The sequence below is a fragment of the Somniosus microcephalus genome, chromosome 1 (assembly GCF_052327205.1).
Source record: "Somniosus microcephalus isolate GS21.2 chromosome 1, FLI_Smic_1.0, whole genome shotgun sequence".
NCBI classification, from domain to species: Eukaryota; Metazoa; Chordata; class Chondrichthyes; order Squaliformes; family Somniosidae; genus Somniosus; species Somniosus microcephalus.
In genome coordinates, this window is record NC_140987.1 from 324,131,473 (window position 1) to 324,150,311 (window position 18,839).

Here is an 18,839-nt window from a genome sequence, read left to right on the forward strand (position 1 = left end):
TTATTACTTCCCAAATTTTTTGAGTATTTCTTCCTCCACCTCCCTTCCACTATTAGGTAGTCTGTAGACTACCCCTAATAATGTGATTGATCCTTTATTATCTTTTACCTCTATCCACATGGACTCTATTTCTGTCTTACTGATAGTTGTGTCACTTTTTTCTACTGCCATTATGTTATCTCTAATAAGTACAGCTACTCCACCACCCCTTTTCCCTCTCTATTTTTTCTAACTATGACGTACCCTGCAATGTTTAATTCCCAGTCCTGATTTTTCTGTAGCCATGTCTCAGTAATCCCTACAATATCGGGTTCCTCACAATGTATTATTGTCTCCAGTTGCCTTGTTTTATTACGGACAGGGGGTGCACTGCTGTACAGGCAGTTTAATATGTTGTGGTACAATTACATTGTTCATCAGTTTAATTTGGTCAGATTACAATAATTCCTGATAATAACAGATAAATATAAGTTCATAATTTGTACAGCAACAGTTTGTAATTATCTGGCGGCTTTAGCATGGAAAAAATATCCTGAGGTACAATTAATGATTAACATGAATTGACACATATTGATTTAATTGATATGTTAATTAAGATCAATTGATCTGAATCATATTAAAGCACAGTATAGAGTAAAAGTACAAAAATATCACATCAGTAGCATCAATCTGTTGTTTCTCTCACTGATTCTGCAGCACACGTGGTTCCAGTAAGTTGATGTAACACGCTCCCACACCTCTCCTCCTGCAGTAGCTGCTCCTCTGCTGCAGCTTCTTCCAGATCATGTTCCTCTCCCTCCTCCCATCCCCAGGGACCTCACAGCTCAGGTCTCTGTTGATGGTTACATTGTTCAACATACAGCACCTTCATCCTCACTGGACATGGAGGCAATGCCCCTGCTGGGCGGCCCATGGATTGCATTGTGGATGCAGTTGATGACTCCTTGGGGAAGCTGGTAATTCTAGGAGACTCCAGTTGACTCTGTTGCTGCTGTTCCTGGTCACACCAGCTACTGATGTAGCTATTGATGGGCGTGGTGTGAAACAGGCAGCATCCTCATCTTCACTGGAGACTGGGCCAATGACTCCCACCACCCGGTGATTGATCCAAAAATCAGAATCTTTGAGAACCCTAAAAACCTTGCTCCATCACCAGCCTGATCATTGCATTGTTGTGTTGTCATGCTGATGGGCTTCTGTCTGGGGATTGGGCGCTGGGCTGAGTAGATGGAGCTGCGATGAGTACCCGCGACCTCATTCAATTATAGTCAATGAGTTTCACTGCTGCAAAATCAAAGAATCTGGGCTCTGGCAGCAGAACATTCATTGAACTGTGGGAATTTCAGACGTGCCTGGTTTACCAGGCAGACATTGATGAAATATTATAACTCTTTGTGGTTAATATGCATTGCTGGATTGTGGAGTGGCACCTGTTTTGCACCATGTATGTGGTTGATGATGTCCCACACCTCGGGGAAGGGGTTTTTCTACCAAACTCCAGCTGCCTTTGTTGTGGCTGCTCATCCTGGCAGCTGGAACTGATGCGTTGGCCAGCGTTCTGACCCTGAGCTTCAGTCACTTTCCTGATCAATCAGTTGGTCGCATGATGGCGGGCAGCAGTGATTCCACCTTTGGGTGTCTGGAAGGTACTGGCTGCTTTCTTTCCTCTGTCTTTTACTGGTAAGGTAGTTGCCATCGGCGATTGCCGCTGTAGGACACAGGAGGCTGCAGACCCCAGTCACAACGTCTTTGGTCAATCAGAGCCTCATTAGGCACCGCTTCTCAATGGAGTTGGAGTAGCTGTGTAGTGTTGTCCACCTTTTGCCCAGAGGTGATTGGTTGTCACAGTGGTACTACCCCACTACCTTGGTAACTCCCACACCACCATCTCCAAGACCTGCCCCTGATGATCAAGCACCAATGTTGCTCTGTAACAAAACTTACGGAGAGGAGCAGTGCAATTACTGGCCTTTCTCAGCATTACTCAAATTTCCTTATATCTCTCGGCTGAATGCCTCAGGTGAACAGATTTCCCCCCCATTCCCATCCCTAGAGTTTTCCTGTTCATGGCTCTGAGCTGTTTACCCCTTCGAGAAAGACAGGGAAAAAGGCAAACAGCAGATTTTCAGGCACATTTCCTCTTTATCCTGATTTCTTCACTAGCACTGGGCAGAAACAGGGGCCAAAGTAAGAATTACCGAAAATCAAGGCCACAATATCAGTGGGTTTGTCTCGATTGTAAATCCATAGTCATCCATTTCAGTAATGATGTTCTTGCTGTGAATCAAACAGGAACATCACAGAGAAGGGGCTGGACATGGGAACTGAATCCATCATGATTACTCGAAGAAAACAAAGACATTTCTGGCTATAGACAGGATGGGCCGAATGGTCACCTTCTGTGCTGTGTGATTCTATGATTCTAGGAACAGGGTAAATTTGCCCGTTATTGCGTTTAATGAGGGGAATGGTGTGTGTGGGAAATTGGGTAAGCTCTTTTAAAATTCCCATCTCTTGATTTCTCTCCTCATATTACACCCAGGCAAACTCTTTCACCAAACAACGGATCAGGAAAACCTTCCCTGAAATGGGTGAGGAATATTTCTAGGAATTCATTCAACAACAAGGGAGCATCATAGAATGGAATTTCAGCAACGTTCAGGGTTAGACCCCTTTAATATATTAGCTACAGCATTGACTCACTGGACTGGTGTTTGGTGCAGACCATCTCCATCAGTCCCTAATGCAGCCTTCACCACTCTCTGCACATTCTCCGCAAGATCATCTAGTGCAACACTCAGCAGCACGTAGGCCATAAGGAATGATGATCCTGCTCCAAAGATGGAACCAATGACTGGTATGATGTCGAGAGCGAGCTAACTGCCGAAATGGTGACGGCAGCGAGACCTCAGGATAGCCTTGTAATTAAATCTGGAGTTATTTCACCCACCAGAGGAGTTTTCATCACTGCTTTCAGAACTCCCACAGGTTTCCCTGCCTTGTTGGCCAGTCTTTGAAGAGAGGCATCATCCAGACCCAGGCATTTACGGAAATGTATTATTCTTTCAATCAGTATCTTAATGTCAGCAGCAAGAGAGACCCCAGGAACCGGCACTGCTCCCAATGCTCCAGAAAGTGCTGCCAACATCCAGAGTTGTTTCCTTAGCTCTTTTCTTCTCTACAATCTCCACAGTGAGGTTTGGAAGGGCCAGAATGAACACACTTTTCTTTATATTCTGAAGATCATCCTCAAGAGCTTTATTTAAGAGTAAAATCATACAGGTTCGGATCAATGCTTGATATCAGGTAAACAGTGGGTGATGGAATCCCTGCCTCGAGCAAATTGCTGACACAGTCATTCCTGATCTTTTTCTCTTCTTCTTCTTCATTAAACTCCCTCCGTTGCTTTTTCATTGAATTGAGTTCATTGTCAATTTTAGATCGAACAAAGTAGAAATTCTTCCCCAGCTGTTTAATCTCTTTGGCGAGTTTTGCATCATTTTCTCGGAATCGACAGTCTGAGATAATGATGAAGAAATTGTGGCCTAGAAATTCAGTTGCATGCGCCAGCCGTTAGCGCCTTAAGAGGAGTAGACTTCGAGCGCTAGGCACTTAGCGGCCGGGCGCAGCGCGATCTGCGCCTACGCCCAACTTCAGTAGACATATAGCGCCGGCGCAAAGTGTTTGCGCGCGCTCAGCTGCGCGCGCAGCTTATGACGTCATTTCGTCGTGCAACGCCCTTTGTGCACCCCAAACCAGAACTTCAGTCGCACCCGCCCAATGTGGGCGTGGCGGTGCTAAGAACTGTGAACTGGAACGCAGTAGAGGCCCTGTGGGCCTCGGGGAGCGCTAATTAAAGGGCACTTACACTGAACTATAAAGGCCAGCCATTTTGCTGCAATGACTTTTGTGCAACGGATTTCTGGACAGAGACCAAGGAAGAGACTTTACTGATTTGGCCCAACATAGGAGAGGTATTTTTGGCTTCTGGCCAGAGCTTGGAAATTTGCCTCATTGTGATTTCATTGTTTGCAAGTATATTATGGGGGCTGCATGGGGTGCCAACCCTCAGTTCCAGCATTATGTGCGAAGGACTCGCAGACGCTGTGTGAGAGGGGCAGCCATGCCTAGATGCAGAGGGGGCATCAGGCGTCGGCAACGTAGGCCTTACCCACTCAGGGAATACCGCCAGCAGGTGTCCTATCTCACCATGACTGCCGCGCAGTGTGTTAAGAGGCTGCGCTTCAGAAGGGAGGTGGTTGCAGAGATCTGCCAGCTGCTTCACAGAGATCTGCGTCCACAGCTGATGTGCAGGACGTCTCTGTCGGTGGAAGTGAAGGTCACGGTGGCTCTGGACTTTTATGCAAGCGGCTCCTTCCAAGCTGCTGCTGGGGACATAGCTAACATATCCCAGTTCGCCGTGCATCGCTGCATCCGGCAGGTCACCGATGCCCTTTTCACAAGGAGACACCAATTCATCTCCTTCCCCATGACCCTGGAGAGGCAGGAGCAGCGTGCAGTCGGATTTGCGAGGATCGCGGATTTCCCCATGGTGCAGGGCGCCATTGACTGCACGCATGTGGCTTTGCAAGCACCTATCGACAATGCCGAGGATTACCGCAACCGGAAGGGCTACCATTCCCTCAATGTACAGCTGGTGTGTGACAACAGGCAGCGCATCCTAGCTGTCAATGCCCGCTTTCCAGGCAGCAGCCACGATGCATTTATCCTGCACCAGACTACTGTGGCTGACATGTTCCAGGCACAGCCTCCCCCAAGAGGATGGCTTATCGGGGACAAAGGCTATCCTTTGTGTACATGGCTCATGACCCCGCTCCGCGCGCCCAGGACCCCTGCTGAGGAGGCATACAACGAAAGCCATCAAGCCACAAGGAACATCATAGAGCAAACGATTGGCGTCCTCAAGCAATGGTTCCGCTGCCTGGATCGCTCCGGCGGATCTCTGCAGTATTCGCCGGATAGAGTCTCCCAGTTCGTCATCGTTTGCTGCATGCTGCACAACCTGGCTATCCGCAGGACTTAGGCACTGCCACCTCACGTTGGACCACCACCTCAGGAGGACGAGCAGGAGGACCATGAGGAGGAGGAGGAGGAGGAGGAGGAGTACCAGCCCAGGAGGGAGCCACAAGGTCCAAGGGCCGTCCGTCGGCGGCTTATTGAACGACACTTCTAGGCCCCCTGTCAGGGAATAGCTTGTGGCAATGAAGGGACATGAATGCAGCCGCTCCGCAAGCCCTCAGCCGGTTAACGCAACAACCACTTCAAACATCAAACATGGACAAGCTGAATAAAGAAAAAGCTTTATTGAACAAACTCAGGGCCCTTCCCACATGAAACCCAAAAACAGACAACACCCCCAAAAAACAGTCAAACACATGACTCACTCCCACAACCTGGGGAGGAATAACAAAACTTTTCCATCCAAATGGCCTTCATCCTCGGCCTTACCAAAACAACCCCCCCCATAGACAACACAACCACCCCCATATAAAAAAACATTTGGCAACACACTCTACTTTGTGTGCCGAGAGGGCGAGTCCTTGTCCAGCCTTTTCCGGCCCCTGGCCGACCTGCTGCTCCGCCTCAACCTGGGCCCTGTGGGTGCTGCAAGGCTGGGGGAAGGCTCCTGAGGGGCACATTGCGTGACGGCAGATGCCCTTGGGGGTCGGCCTAGACGAGCTCTGGCCCTCGAGGGGCCGGCTGCTGACTGCTGCAGCTGTGGCTGGGCAGCATCAGTCTCTCCAGCAGCTCGTGGCAGCTTCGCTGGGGGAGTGGCAGTGGCGGCTGCAGCAATGGGGGCAAGCTGGCTGATGCCAGGCGCTCGCTGCTCACCTGAGACACTGGCACTCGGCCGGGCTGGCACTGCAGCAAGCGCAGCAATCTGCTGAAGGCCAGACCGCTGTGCTGCTGCAGCGCGGCGGGTGCCCTGGCGATGCCTGCCTGACACAGCGAGTGTGGCAGCAGTGAGTGCCCGTACTGCCCTGGTCTGTGCCCACATCAGACCAGCCAGTGACTGCACGGCACCACTGATCAACTGGCCACTCGCTGCCTGTGCTGCCCTGAAGTCATCCCGACTCGCGTCCTGTGCTGCCCTGAATTCGGCCCGACTCGCGTCCTGTGCTGCCCTCAATTCGGCCCGACTCGCGTCCTGTGCTGCCCCGAATTGTTCGAGACCCCTGGCCTGTGCTGCCCTGAGTTGTTCGAAACCCCTGGCCTGTGAGGCCCCGAAATCGGACACACTATGAGCCAGGGACTCGATTGCCTCAGGCAACCATGCCACAACCCCCATGAACTCGGTGTGCCAGCGATCCGAGTCCGCGGACATTTGATCGAGGAGGCGCACCTCCTGGGCGAGGACCGTCTCCAGACTGGAGGCCGGACTCTCCCTCTGGGGAGAAGGCCGTCGAGCTGGCCGACCCTTCCCGCGTGGCTGGACGCCACTGGGCCCAGCAACTACACTCCCCTGCAACACTTCCCCCCTCTGGGGAGAAGGCCGCCGAGCTGCCCGACCCTTCCCGCGTGGCTGGACGCCACTGGGCACAGGAGCTACACTCCCCTGCAACACTTCCCCCCTCTGGGGAGAAGGCCGCCGAGCTGCCCGACCCTTCCCGCGTGGCTGGACGCCACTGGGCACGGGAGCTACACTCCCCTGCAACACTTCCCCCCTCTGGGGAGAAGGCCGCCGAGCTGCCCGACCCTTCCCGCGTGGCTGGACGCCACTGGGCACAGGAGCTACACCCCCCTGCAACACTTCCCCCTGGCTCTCCTCCAGGGAAGACGTGTCCCCTCCATTGCCATCCCCTGGCGCGGATGAGGGTTCCCCCGATGGGCCGCCTTCCTCTTGCTCCTCCTCGTCCTCCTCTTCCGATGGACTGTCACTGGCAGCTTCAGGGACCTCCTCCTCACCAGCTGAAAGCAGGAAGGCACAAGAGTAGCTTTAGAGTGAGGACAGGGCGTCAGCGAGGGAGGCATGAGTGGTGGCATTCAGCGCATTGGTCGGACAGTGGCAAAGGATGTAGATCTGAAGCGCAAAAGGGAACGAGAGAGGTCCAAAAGGTCATGTCCTTACCATTGGGGCCCAGCACAGGGTCGGCATCTCCACATGCAACGGGGCCAATCAGCCGGCCACCCATGAGTCGACCCACGCGCTCCTCCAGGTCACTGAGCTGCTGGAACTGGGGACGGCCTCCCCCGGTGTCAGTCCGGCTCCTCAGATTCTGGGCCAGCTTGGCCTGCAAGAGAAAGGACGGCCTCTAAGTACAGTGTGGTGCCCTGTTGTTGTGTGCACTGCCTCCCATGGTCGAATAGCTTGGCCAGTGTGGTGCCCTTTTGCTGTATGCACTGCCTTCCATGGTCGAATAGCTTGGCCAGTGTGGTGCCCTGTTGTTGTGTGCACTGCCTCCCATGGTCGAATAGCTTGGCCAGTGTGGTGCCCTGTTGCTGTATGCACTGCCTCCCATGGTCGAATAGCTTGGCCAGTGTGGTGCCCTGTTGCTGTATGCACTGCCTCCCATGGTCGAATAGCTTGGCCAGTGTGGTGCCCTGTTGTTGTATGCACTGCCTCCCATGGTCGAATAGCTTGGCCAGTGTGGTGCCCTGTTGTTGTGTGCACTGCCTCCCATGGTCGAATAGCTTGGCCAGTGTGGTGCCCTGTTGCTGTATGCACTGCCTCCCATGGTCGAATAGCTTGGCCAGTGTGGTGCCCTGTTGTTGTGTGCACTGCCTCCCATGGTCGAATAGCTTGGCCAGTGTGGTGCCCTTTTGCTGTATGCACTGCCTCCCATGGTCGAATAGCTTGGCAAGTGTGGTGCCCTGTTGTTGTATGCACTGCCTCCCATGGTCGAATAGCTTGGCCAGTGTGGTGCCCTGTTGTTGTATGCACTGCCTCCCATGGTCGAATAGCTTGGCCAGTGTGGTGCCCTGTTGCTGTATGCACTGCCTCCCATGGTCGAATAGCTTGGCCAGTGTGGTGCCCTGTTGTTGTGTGCACTGCCTCCCATGGTCGAATAGCTTGGCCAGTGTGGTGCCCTGTTGCTGTATGCACTGCCTCCCATGGTCGAATAGCTTGGCCAGTGTGGTGCCCTGTTGTTGTATGCACTGCCTCCCATGGTCGAATAGCTTGGCCAGTGTGGTGCCCTGTTGTTGTATGCACTGCCTCCCATGTTCGAATAGCTTGGCCAGTGTGGTGCCCTGTTGCTGTATGCACTGCCTCCCATGGTCGAATAGCTTGGCCAGTGTGTAAAGTGCAGAAAGTGCAATTGATGTTCATGCCAGTGCCATAGCTGCTGGATGAGGGCTGGCCATTAGGGCTTTGAGGTCCCTTTGCCCATAATGTGAGGTGCACATGCAAGGATGAGGAGGACACTGGAAAGGGTACTCACCCTGACAATCCGAGTGAGGTCGTTAAACTTTTTCCGGCATTGGACACCAGTCCTGGGGACATCGCAGGTGGCTGTGACCCTCTGGGCGATATCCCTCCAGGCTCTCCTGTACACCCTGGTGGCAGGCTTCTTGCCACTGTCCGGGAACAAGATATGGCGTCTCCTCTCCAAAGCCCTAACCAGCACCTTTAAATCATGGGCAGAGAAGCGCTGCGCTCGCTCACGGGCCCTCTGCATCCTTCCTGGCGCTATTTCTCTCCAGCAGCAGTGTTTAGGCCTAGCTGGAGGGCTGCAGTATCCAGGGCGTGGCAGCAGACCAAGTCGACCCTTCCCCCTTTAAGAGCTGGCCGGCGCCAGGGTGTCTGCTGTCAATCAAGAAATGACCGCACCTGCGCTGCGCCCGGCCTCGGCGGTATCAGTCTGCACCGCCGGCTTAGCGCCTAAAGATAGCTGTGCATCGCCTGTTTTAGCGCTCGAGCAAACTCCTTGGCCAAAGCTACTGAATATCGGCGAAGTGGCCTCCACTTTGCGCCGGGCGCAAACTTTAGCGGCCGCCCGACTTTACCGCCCCAAAAGTGGCTATACTGAATTTCTAGGCCTGTATCTTTGAAATATCATTTCCCTCAGGTATTTATTGGCTGTGAAGTTTGTAGTTCCAATTCCTGGGAGGTCCCAGAAGCAAACATTCGGCAGGTTGGGATCTGGGTATGCGGCTGGCTCCTTTGTAGTTTCTACGTTACCAACTTCAGCTGCTCCCTCATCATCGCTCCGAAGCCCTCTCATAGCATTGATGAAGGTGGATTTCCCAGAGCCTGTTTCTCCCGTCAATGCAACATTAAGCTCTGTACTGTCCAGCTCATCTACCTTGCTCCATATCAGAAGTGTAACATTTCCCAGCCCACCCGATTCATAAGCAGACTTCAGTTTGTTGATCACTTCCAGACTGAAGAATGTAGAGTTCGGAGACTGAGCCATCTGGTCTCTGAAAAGAAACATTTTACATGATGTTTTACAACAACAACAACAACAACTTGTATTTATATAGTGCCTTTAATGTAGTAAAACGTCCCAAAGCGCTTCACAGGAGTACATAAGAAATTACTCTGGGTGGGGGACTTCAATGTCCGTCACCAAGAGTGGCTCAGTAGCACCATTACTGACCGAGCTGGCCGAGGCCTGTAGGACATAACTGCCAGTCTGGGCCTGCGACAGGTGGTGAGAGAACCAACATGAGGGAAAAACCTATTTGATCTTGTCCTCACCAAACTACCTGTCACAGATGCATCTGTCAGTATTGGTAGCAGTGACCACCGCACAGTCATTGTGGAGACAAAGTCCCGTCTTCACACTGAGGACACCCTCCATCGTGTTGTATGGCACTACCACCGTGCTAAATGGGACAGATTCAGAACAGACCTAGCAGCTCAAAACTGGGCATCCATGAGGCGCTGTGCTTAATGTGCATTGCTGGATTGTGGAGTGGCACCTGTTTTGCACCATGTATGTGGTTGATGATGTCCCACACCTCGGGGAAGGGGGTTATTCTACCAAACTCCAGTTGCCTTTGTTGCGGCTGCTCATCCTGGCAGCTGGAACTGACATGTCGGCCAGTGTTCTGACCCTGAGCTTCAGTCAATTTCCTGATCAATCAGTTGGTCTCATGAAGACAGGCACTGGTGATTCCGCCATTGGGTGTCTGGAAGGTATGGCTGCTTTCATTACTCTGTCTTCTACTGGTAAGGTGGTTGCCATCAATGATTGCCCCTGTAGGACACAGGAGGGTGCAGACCCCAGTCACAGAGTCTTTGGTCAGTCAGAGCCTCATTAGGCGCCGCTTCTCAATGGAGTTGGAGTAGCTGTGTATTGTCCACCATTTGCCCAGAGGTGATTTGTTGTCACAGTGGGACAACCCCCCTACCCTCATAAGTCCTCCACCACCATCTCCAAGACCTGTTTCTCCAGTCAACCACTGATGATCAAGCACCCATGCGCCTTAGTAGTAAAAAAATACTTTTATAAATTTGTTCCTGGGATGTGGGCATCGCTGGCAAAGCCAGCATTTATTGCCCATCCCTAATTGCCCTGGAGAAGGTGGTGGTGAGCCGCCTTCTTGAACCACTGCAGTCCGTGTGGTGAATGTACTCCCACAGTGCTGTTAGGGAGGGACTTCCATGATTTTGACCCAGCGACAATGAAGAAACGGTGATATATTTCCAAGTCAGGATGGTGTGTATCTTGGAGGGCAACTTGGAGGTGATGGTATTCCCATGCGCCTGCTGCCCTTGTCCTTGTAGGTGTTAGAGGTCGCAGGTTTGGGAGGTGCTGCTGAAGAAGCCTTGGCGAGTTGCTGCAGTGCATCATGTAGATGGTACACACTGCAGACATAGTGCGCCGGTGGTGGAGGGAGTTAATGTTTAAGGTGGTGGATGTGGCGCCAATGAAGTGGGCTGCTTTCTCCTGGATAGTGTCGAGCTTCTTGAGTGTTGCTGGAGCTGCACAATTCCAGGCCAATTCACAGTATACACTCATATTCCTGACTTGTACCTTGTAGATGTAGGAAAGGCTTTGGGGAGTCAGAAGATGAGGCGTTTGCTGCAGAATACCCAGCCTCTGACCTGCTTTTACTTGATATCACCTGGAATGAATCAAATTGGCTGAAAACTAGCTTCTATGATCGTGGGGACCTCAGAAGGAGGCCGATATGGATCATCCACCTGGCACCTCTGACTGCAGATGGTTGCAAAGGCTTCAGCCTTGACTTTTGCAGTCGCGTGCTGGGTTCCACCATTATTGAGAATGGGGATATTCATGGAGCCTCCTCCTCCCGTTAGTTGTTTAATTGCCCACCACCATTAACGACTGATGTGGCAAAACTACAGAGCTTCAATCTGATTTGTTGATTGTGGGATTGCTTAGCTCTGTCTATAGCATGCTGCTGCCGCTGTTTAGCATGTATGTAGTCCTGTGTTGCAGCTCCCCCAGGGTGGCACCTCATTTTTAGGTACGCCTGGTGTTGCTCCTGGCATGCTCTTCTGCACTCCTTATTGCACCAGTTTTGGTCACCTGGCTTGATGGTAATGGTAGAGCGAGGCATATGCCAAGCCATGAGATTACAGATTGTGGTGGAATACAATACTGCTGCTGCTGATGGCCCACAGAGCATCATGGTTACCCAGTCTTGAGCTGCTAGATCTGTGAGGACGAGGTCAAGTAGGTTTTTCCCTCATGTTGGTTTTCTCACCACCTGCCGTTGACCCAATCTGGCAGTTATGTCCTTCAGGACTCGGCCAGCTGGGTCAGTAGTGCTACTATCGAGCCACTCTTGGTGATGGACATTGACGTCCCCCACTGAGAGCACATTCTCTGCCCTTGCTACCCTCAGTGCTTCTTCCAACTGTTGTTCAGTATGGAGGAGTGCTGATTCATCAGCTGAGGGAGGGCGGTAGGTGGTAATCAGCAGGAGGTTTCCTTGCCCATGCTTGACCTGAAGCCATGAGTCTTCATGGGGTCCAGAGTCAATGTTGAGGACTCCCAGGGCCACTCCCTCCCGATTGTATTCCACTATGCCACCACCTCTTGTGGGTCTGTCCTGCCGGTGGGACTGGACATACCCAGGGATGGTGATGGAGGAGTTTGGGACATTGGCTGAAAGGTACGATTCTGTGAGTATGACTATGTCAGGCTGTTGCTTGACTAGTCTGTGGGACAGTTCTCCCAATTTTGGCACAAGTCCCCAGTTGTTAGTGAGGAGGACTTTGGAGCGTTACTCGGCTGGGCTGGGTGTGCCATTGTCCTGTCTATAGCCAGTGCCGAGGTCGATGTCGGGTGGTCCGTCTGGTTTTAATCTTATTGTTTTTCGTAGTGGTTTGTTACAACTGAGTGGCTTGCTAGGCCATTTCAGAGGGCAGTTAAGAGTCAACCCCATTGCTCTGGGTTTGAGTCACATATAGGTCAGACCAGGTAATGACAGCAGATTTCTTCTCCTAAAGGACATTAGTGAATCTGATGGGTTTTTACGACAATCCGATAGTTTCATGGTCACCATTACTGAGACTAAGGCTGGAATTTCCCGGGGTGTCAGCAGACGGGATCGGTGATGGGTCGGGTGGGAAAGTGTTTTTTTTTAACCCGCCGCAACACACCTATCCCAATATTGGGTCTGTCAGCGCTGAGCAGACCCGACAGGCAACGGCAGGCGCCCCAATTAAACTCATTATAATGTACTGAACAGACCCATAACAGGCTTTTTACCTTACTTTTTAACTTTAACTTCATGACCACGGGACCCACGCTGTTCGGTGACCACGGCTGTCAACCTGAGGCAGGAGTTATGTGGCCATTGCTCCAGCTGATTACTTGACAGCTTCAAATGTACAGTAAAAGGTCCAACCTGACAGATCATCATTTTCCTCAGCCACAAGATGTTCCTCACTGCATTTCCACTACAGATTCAGGATGCTGCAAGTCTTTCTACAAGTCTCCATCCAGTCTCACCTCATTACCTCTCTCACCATTGACAGATTGCTTCTGTCATCTGTACTTGACCTGCCATCTATTCCATCAGCATGGGTGGCATTTATACTGTGTCACCTTGGTCCTCAGAATCAGACCACGATGAGCCCAAACACCAGCAGTACCGGCACACCAGCAGCACCACCAACAACACCAAACTTCTCCGCGATCACCTGATGCTGCACAGGACAGAGGGTCTCAGCACCTGAGCACATTGCTGCCCGGGAGGCCAGGGATGGCTTCATCATGGCAAGATTTACTTAACTTTACGCTGTACACCCTGTAACGTTTGCACCACCGCACCCAGGTCCTCCTGACCACATCCCTGCTTGTGCCCTCCTGTGCAATGTGCATCCAGGCTGTTTCGATCTCCTGGGGGGATCTCTTCCACCCATCGGAAGGGAAGAGGACCTCCCTGCATGCTCTGACTCCCTCCATAAGCATATCGAGTGAGTCGTGGGAGAGCCTGGGTGCAGCCCTGCACCTCTGTGCAGTGGTTGTCATTGTTTGCAAAACCTCAATGCTGTAGAACACTGACAGTACAACTGTCAAAATCAATTTGGACATGGCCCCTTTAAGGAAACAGACTGATGACGTGTCATGAATGACGTTACCAGACCGGCTTCCTCTGATTGGGCCGGGAAACGCACTGGGCGGGCTTAACAAGCCCTACTAATGTAAATTCATTTTAGACAACGGGATGGAGCCAGCAGCAGGGCCACGACCCGCCACCGACACCGGACCTGCAACCGACATCGGCCACACTGGACCCGCAACCGACACCGGCCACACCGCACCGACCGACACTGGCCACACCAGACCCGCCGCCGACACCAGCCATGCCTTCTTGAACCGCTGCAGTCCGTGTGGTGAAGGTACTCCCACAGTGCTGTTAGGGAGGGACTTCCAGGATTTTGACACAGCGACAATGAAGGAACGGTGATATAATTCCAAGTCAGGATGGTGTGTAACTTGGAGGGCAATTTGGAGGTGATGGTATTCCCATGCGCCTGCTGCCCTTGTCCTTGTAGGTGTTAGAGGCCGCAGGTTTGGGAGGTGCTGCTGAAGAAGGTGCACGTAAATGGTGTGCACACTGCAGCCACAGTAGGCCGGTGGTGGAGGGAGTTAATGCTTAAGGTGGTGGATGTGGTGCCAATGAAGTGGGCTGCTTTTTCCTGGATGGTGTTGAGCTTCTTGAGTGTTGTTGGAGCTGCACACATCCAGGCCAATTCACAGTATACACTCATATGCCTGACTTGTACCTTGTAGATGTTGGAAAGGCTTTGGGGAGTCAGAAGATGAGACATTTGCTGCAGAATACCCAGCCTCTGACATGCTTTTATTTGATATCACCTGGAATGAATCAAATTGGCTGAAAACTAGCTTCTGTGATAGTGGGGACCTCAGAAGGAGGCCGATATGGATCATCCACCTGGCACCTCTGGCTGCAGATGGTTGCAAAGGCTTCAGCCTTGACTTTTGCAGTCGCGTGCTGGGCTCCACCATTATTGAGGATGGGGATATTCATGGAGCCTCCTCCTCCCGTTAGTTGTTTAATTGTCCACCACCATTTACGACTGGATGTGGCAAAACTACAGAGCTTCAATCTGATTTGTTGATTGTGGGATCGCTTAGCTCTGTCTATAGCATGCTGCTGCCGCTGTTTAGCATGCATGTAGTCCTGTGTTGCAGTTCCCCCAGGGTGGCACCTCATTTTTAGGTACGCCTGGTGCTGCTCCTGGCATGCTCTTCTGCACTCCTTATTGCACCAGTGTTGGTCACCTGGATTGATGGTAATGGTAGAGCGAGGCATATGCCGAGCCATGAGATTACAGATTGTGGTGGAATACAATACTGCTGCTGCTGATGGCCCACAGTGCATCATGGATAGAAACAAAGAAGATAGGAGCAGGAGTAGGCCATTCGGCCCCTCGATCCTGCTCTGCCATTCAATGCGATCATGGCTGATCATCCAAATTTAGTACCCTGTCCCTGCCTTCTCTCCATATCTCTTGATCCCCTTAGCCTTAAGAAATATATCTAACTCCTTCTTGAATATATTTAATGAATTGGCATCAACTGTCTTTTGTGGTAGAGAATTCCACAGGTTCACCACTCTCTGGGTGAAGAAATTCCTCCTCGTCTCAGTCCTAAATGGCTTACCCCTTATCCTTAGACTGTGACCCCTGGTTCTGGACTCCCCCGCCATCGGGAACAGCCTTCCTGCATCCAGTCTGTCTAGTCCTGTTAGAATTTTATAAGTTTCAATGAGATCCACTCTCAATCTTCTAAGCTCTAGCGAATATAAGCCTAATCGAGCCAATCTCTATTCATACGTCATTCCTGTCAACCCAGGTATCAGTCTGGTGAATCTTCGCTGAACTCCCTCCATGGCAAGAACATCCTTCCTCAGATAAGGCGACCAAAACTGCACACAATACTCAATGTGTTCTCGCCAAGGCCCTGCCCAACTGCAGCAAGACATCCTTGCTCCTGTACTCAAATCCTCTCGCTATGAAGGCCAGCATACCATTTGCCTTCTTAACCGCCTGCTGCACCTGCATGCTTACCTTCAGCGACTGGTGCACAAGGACACCCAGGTCTCATTGCACTTCCCCTTTTCCCAATCTATTGCCGTTCAGATAATAATCTGCCTTCCTGTTTTTGACACCAAAGTGAATAACCTCGCATTTATCCACATTAAACTGCATCTGCCATGCATCTGGCCAATCGCCCAACCTGTCCAAATCATACTGTAGTTTCTCTGCATCCTCCTCACAGCACACACGCCCACCCAGCTTTGTTTCATCTGCAAACTTGGGGATATTACATCTAGTTCCCTCATCTAGATCATTAATATATATTTTGAATAACTAGGGTCCTAGCACCGATCCCTGCGGTACCCCACTAGTCACTGCCTTCCACTCGGAAAAAGATCTGTTTATTCCAACTCTTTGCTTCCTGTCTGCCAACCAGTTTTCTATCCAAGTCAGTACCTTACCCCCAATCCCATGTGCTTTAACTTTGCACGCTTGTCTCTTATGAGGGACCTTATCGAAAGCCTTCTGAAAGTCCAAATACACCACATCCATGGGTTCTCCCGTATCTATTCTACCAGTTACATCCTCAAAAAATTCCAGTAGATTAGTCAAGCACGATTTACCTTTTGTAAATCCATGTTGACTTTGTCTGATCCTGTCACTGTTTTCCAAGTGCTCTGCAATTACATCTTTTATAATGGACACTAGCATTTTCCCCACTACCGATGTCAGGCTTACCGGTCTATAATTCCTGTTTTTTTCTCTACCACCTTTCTTAAATAGTGGGGTTACATTAGCTACCCTCCAATCCATGGGAACTGTTCCAGAGTCTATAGAATTTTGGAAGATGACCATTCTTATGTACCCCAGGATGTAGATTATCAGGCCCTGGGGATTTATCGGCCTTCAATCCTGTCAATTTCCCTAACACCATTTCCCTACAAATACTAATTTCACTCAGTTCCTCCCTCTCGTTAGACCCTATGTTCCCCGACATCTCTGGGAGGTTATTTGCATCCTCCTTTTTGAAGACAGAACCAGAGTATGTATTTAATTGGTATCCCATGTCTTTGTTCCCCATTATGACTTCCCCTGATTCTGACTGCAAGGGACCTATGCTTGACTTCACCAATCTTCTTCTCTTCACATATCTGTAGAAGCTTCTACAGTCAGTTTTTATGTTCCCTGCAAACTTACTCTCATACTCTATTTTCCCCCTCTTAATTAATCCCTTTTTCCTCCTTTGTTGAATCCTAAACTGCTCCCAATCCTCAAGTTTGCTGCTTTTTCTGGCCAATTTATATGTCCTCTCCTTGGATCTTATGCTATCCCTTATTTCCTTCGTTAGCCATGGTTGAGTCACCTTTTTTGCTTTATTTTTATGCCAAACAGGGATGAACAAATTCTGTAGTTCATCCATGTGATCTTTAAATGTTTGCCATTGCCTATCCCCCGTCAACCCTTTAAGTAACATTCCCCAATCCATCCTAGCCAACTCATGCCTCATACCATCATAGTTTCCTTTATTTAAATTCAGTACCCAAGTCTCTGAATCAACTATTTCACTCTCCATTTTAATGAAGAATTCTATCATATTATGATCGCTCCTCCCCAAGGGGCCTTGCACAACAAGATTGCTAATTAATGCTTTCTCATTACATAATACCCAGTCTAAAATGGCCTGATCTCTAGTTGGTTCCTCGACATATTGGTCCAGGAAACCATCCTGTATACACTCTAGGAATTCCTCTTCCATGGTATTGTTACTAATTTGGTTAGACCAATCCATATGTAGATTAAAGTCTCCCATGATAACTGCTGTGCCCTTATTGCACACTTCTCTAATTTCCCTTTAATGCCATCCCCAATGTCAGCATTACTGTTTGTGGGTCTGTATACAACTCCCACTAATGTTTTCTGCCCCTTGGTATTTCTCAGCTCTACCCATACAGATTCCACGTCATCAGAGCTAATATCCTTCCTTACTATTGTATTAATCTCCTCTTAAACCAGCAATGCTACCCCACCTCCTTTTCCTTTTTGCCTGTCCTTCCTGAATATTGAATACCCCTGGATGTTGAATTCCCAACCTTGGTCAACCTGGAGCCATGTTTCCGTAATCCATATTATATCATATCTGTTTACATCTATTTGTGCAGCTAATTCATCCACCTTATTACGAATGCTCCTCGCATTAAGACACAAAGCCTTCAGGCTTGTTTTTGTAACACTCTTAGACCTTTTAGAATTATTGTTTACTGGGGCCATGTTTGATTTAAAACCGTGATTTCTCTGACTTCCACTTTTGCTTTTCTCCTTCCTGACTTTTGCTTCTATCCTTGCTTCCCTTTCCTCTGTCTCCTTGCACAGGTTCCCAACCCCCTGCCATTTTAGTTTAAACCCTCCCCAACAGCACTAGCAAACACACCCCCTAGGACATCGGTCCCTGTCCTGCCCAGGTGCAAACTGTCCAGTTTGTACTGGTCCCACCTCCCCCAGAACCGGTTCCAATGTCCCAGGAATTTGAATCCCTCCCCCTTGCACCATTCTTCTAGCCACATATTCATCTGAAATATCCTTCTATTTCTACTCTGACTAGCACGTGGCACTGGTAGCAATCCTGAGATTACTACCTTTGAGGTCCTATTTTTTAATTTACCTCCTAACTCCCTATATTCAGCTTTTAGGACCTCATCCTGCTTTTTACCTACACCGTTGGTACCTATATGCACCATGACAACTGGCTGTTCACCCTCCCCCTCCAGAATGCCCTGCAACCACTCCGAGACATCCTTGACCCTTGCACCAGGGAGGCAACATACCATCCTGTAGTCTCATTTGCGGCTGCAGAAACGCCTATCTATTCCCCTTACAATAGAATCCCCTATCACTATAGCTCTCCCACTCTTTATCCTCCCGTCCCATGCAGCAGAACCACCCATGGTGCCAGGAAGTTGGTTGCTGCTTCCTTCCCCCGATAAGCCATCCTCCCCAACAACATCCAAAGCGGAATATCTGTTTGAGAGGGGATGGCCATAGGGGACCCCTGCACTACCTGCCTGCGCCTACTACTCTGCCTGGCAGTCACCCATTCCCTTCCTGCCTGTGCAGCCTTTACCTTCGGCGTGACCAACTGATTAAACATAATATCCACGACGTCCTCAGCATCACGAATGCTCCAGTATGTATCCATTCGCAGCTCTAGTGCCACAATGCGGTCTGCCAGTAGCTGCAGCTGGATACACTTCCCGCACACATGGTCGTCAGGGACACAGGAAGTGTCCCTGATTTCCCACATAGTGCAGGAGGAGCATGCCATGGGGCCGAGCTTTGCTGCCATGACTTACCCTTTAATTAATTTAAATTAAATTAATACCACCAATTA

General features: G+C 50.4%; 1 pseudogene; it reads right to left on the reverse strand.

Moving 5' to 3' along the window:
* Positions 1 to 2,692: 2,692 nt before the first annotated feature.
* Positions 2,693 to 17,538, reverse strand: LOC147124892 (interferon-inducible GTPase 5-like; annotated as a pseudogene).
* Positions 17,539 to 18,839: the final 1,301 nt, after the last annotated feature.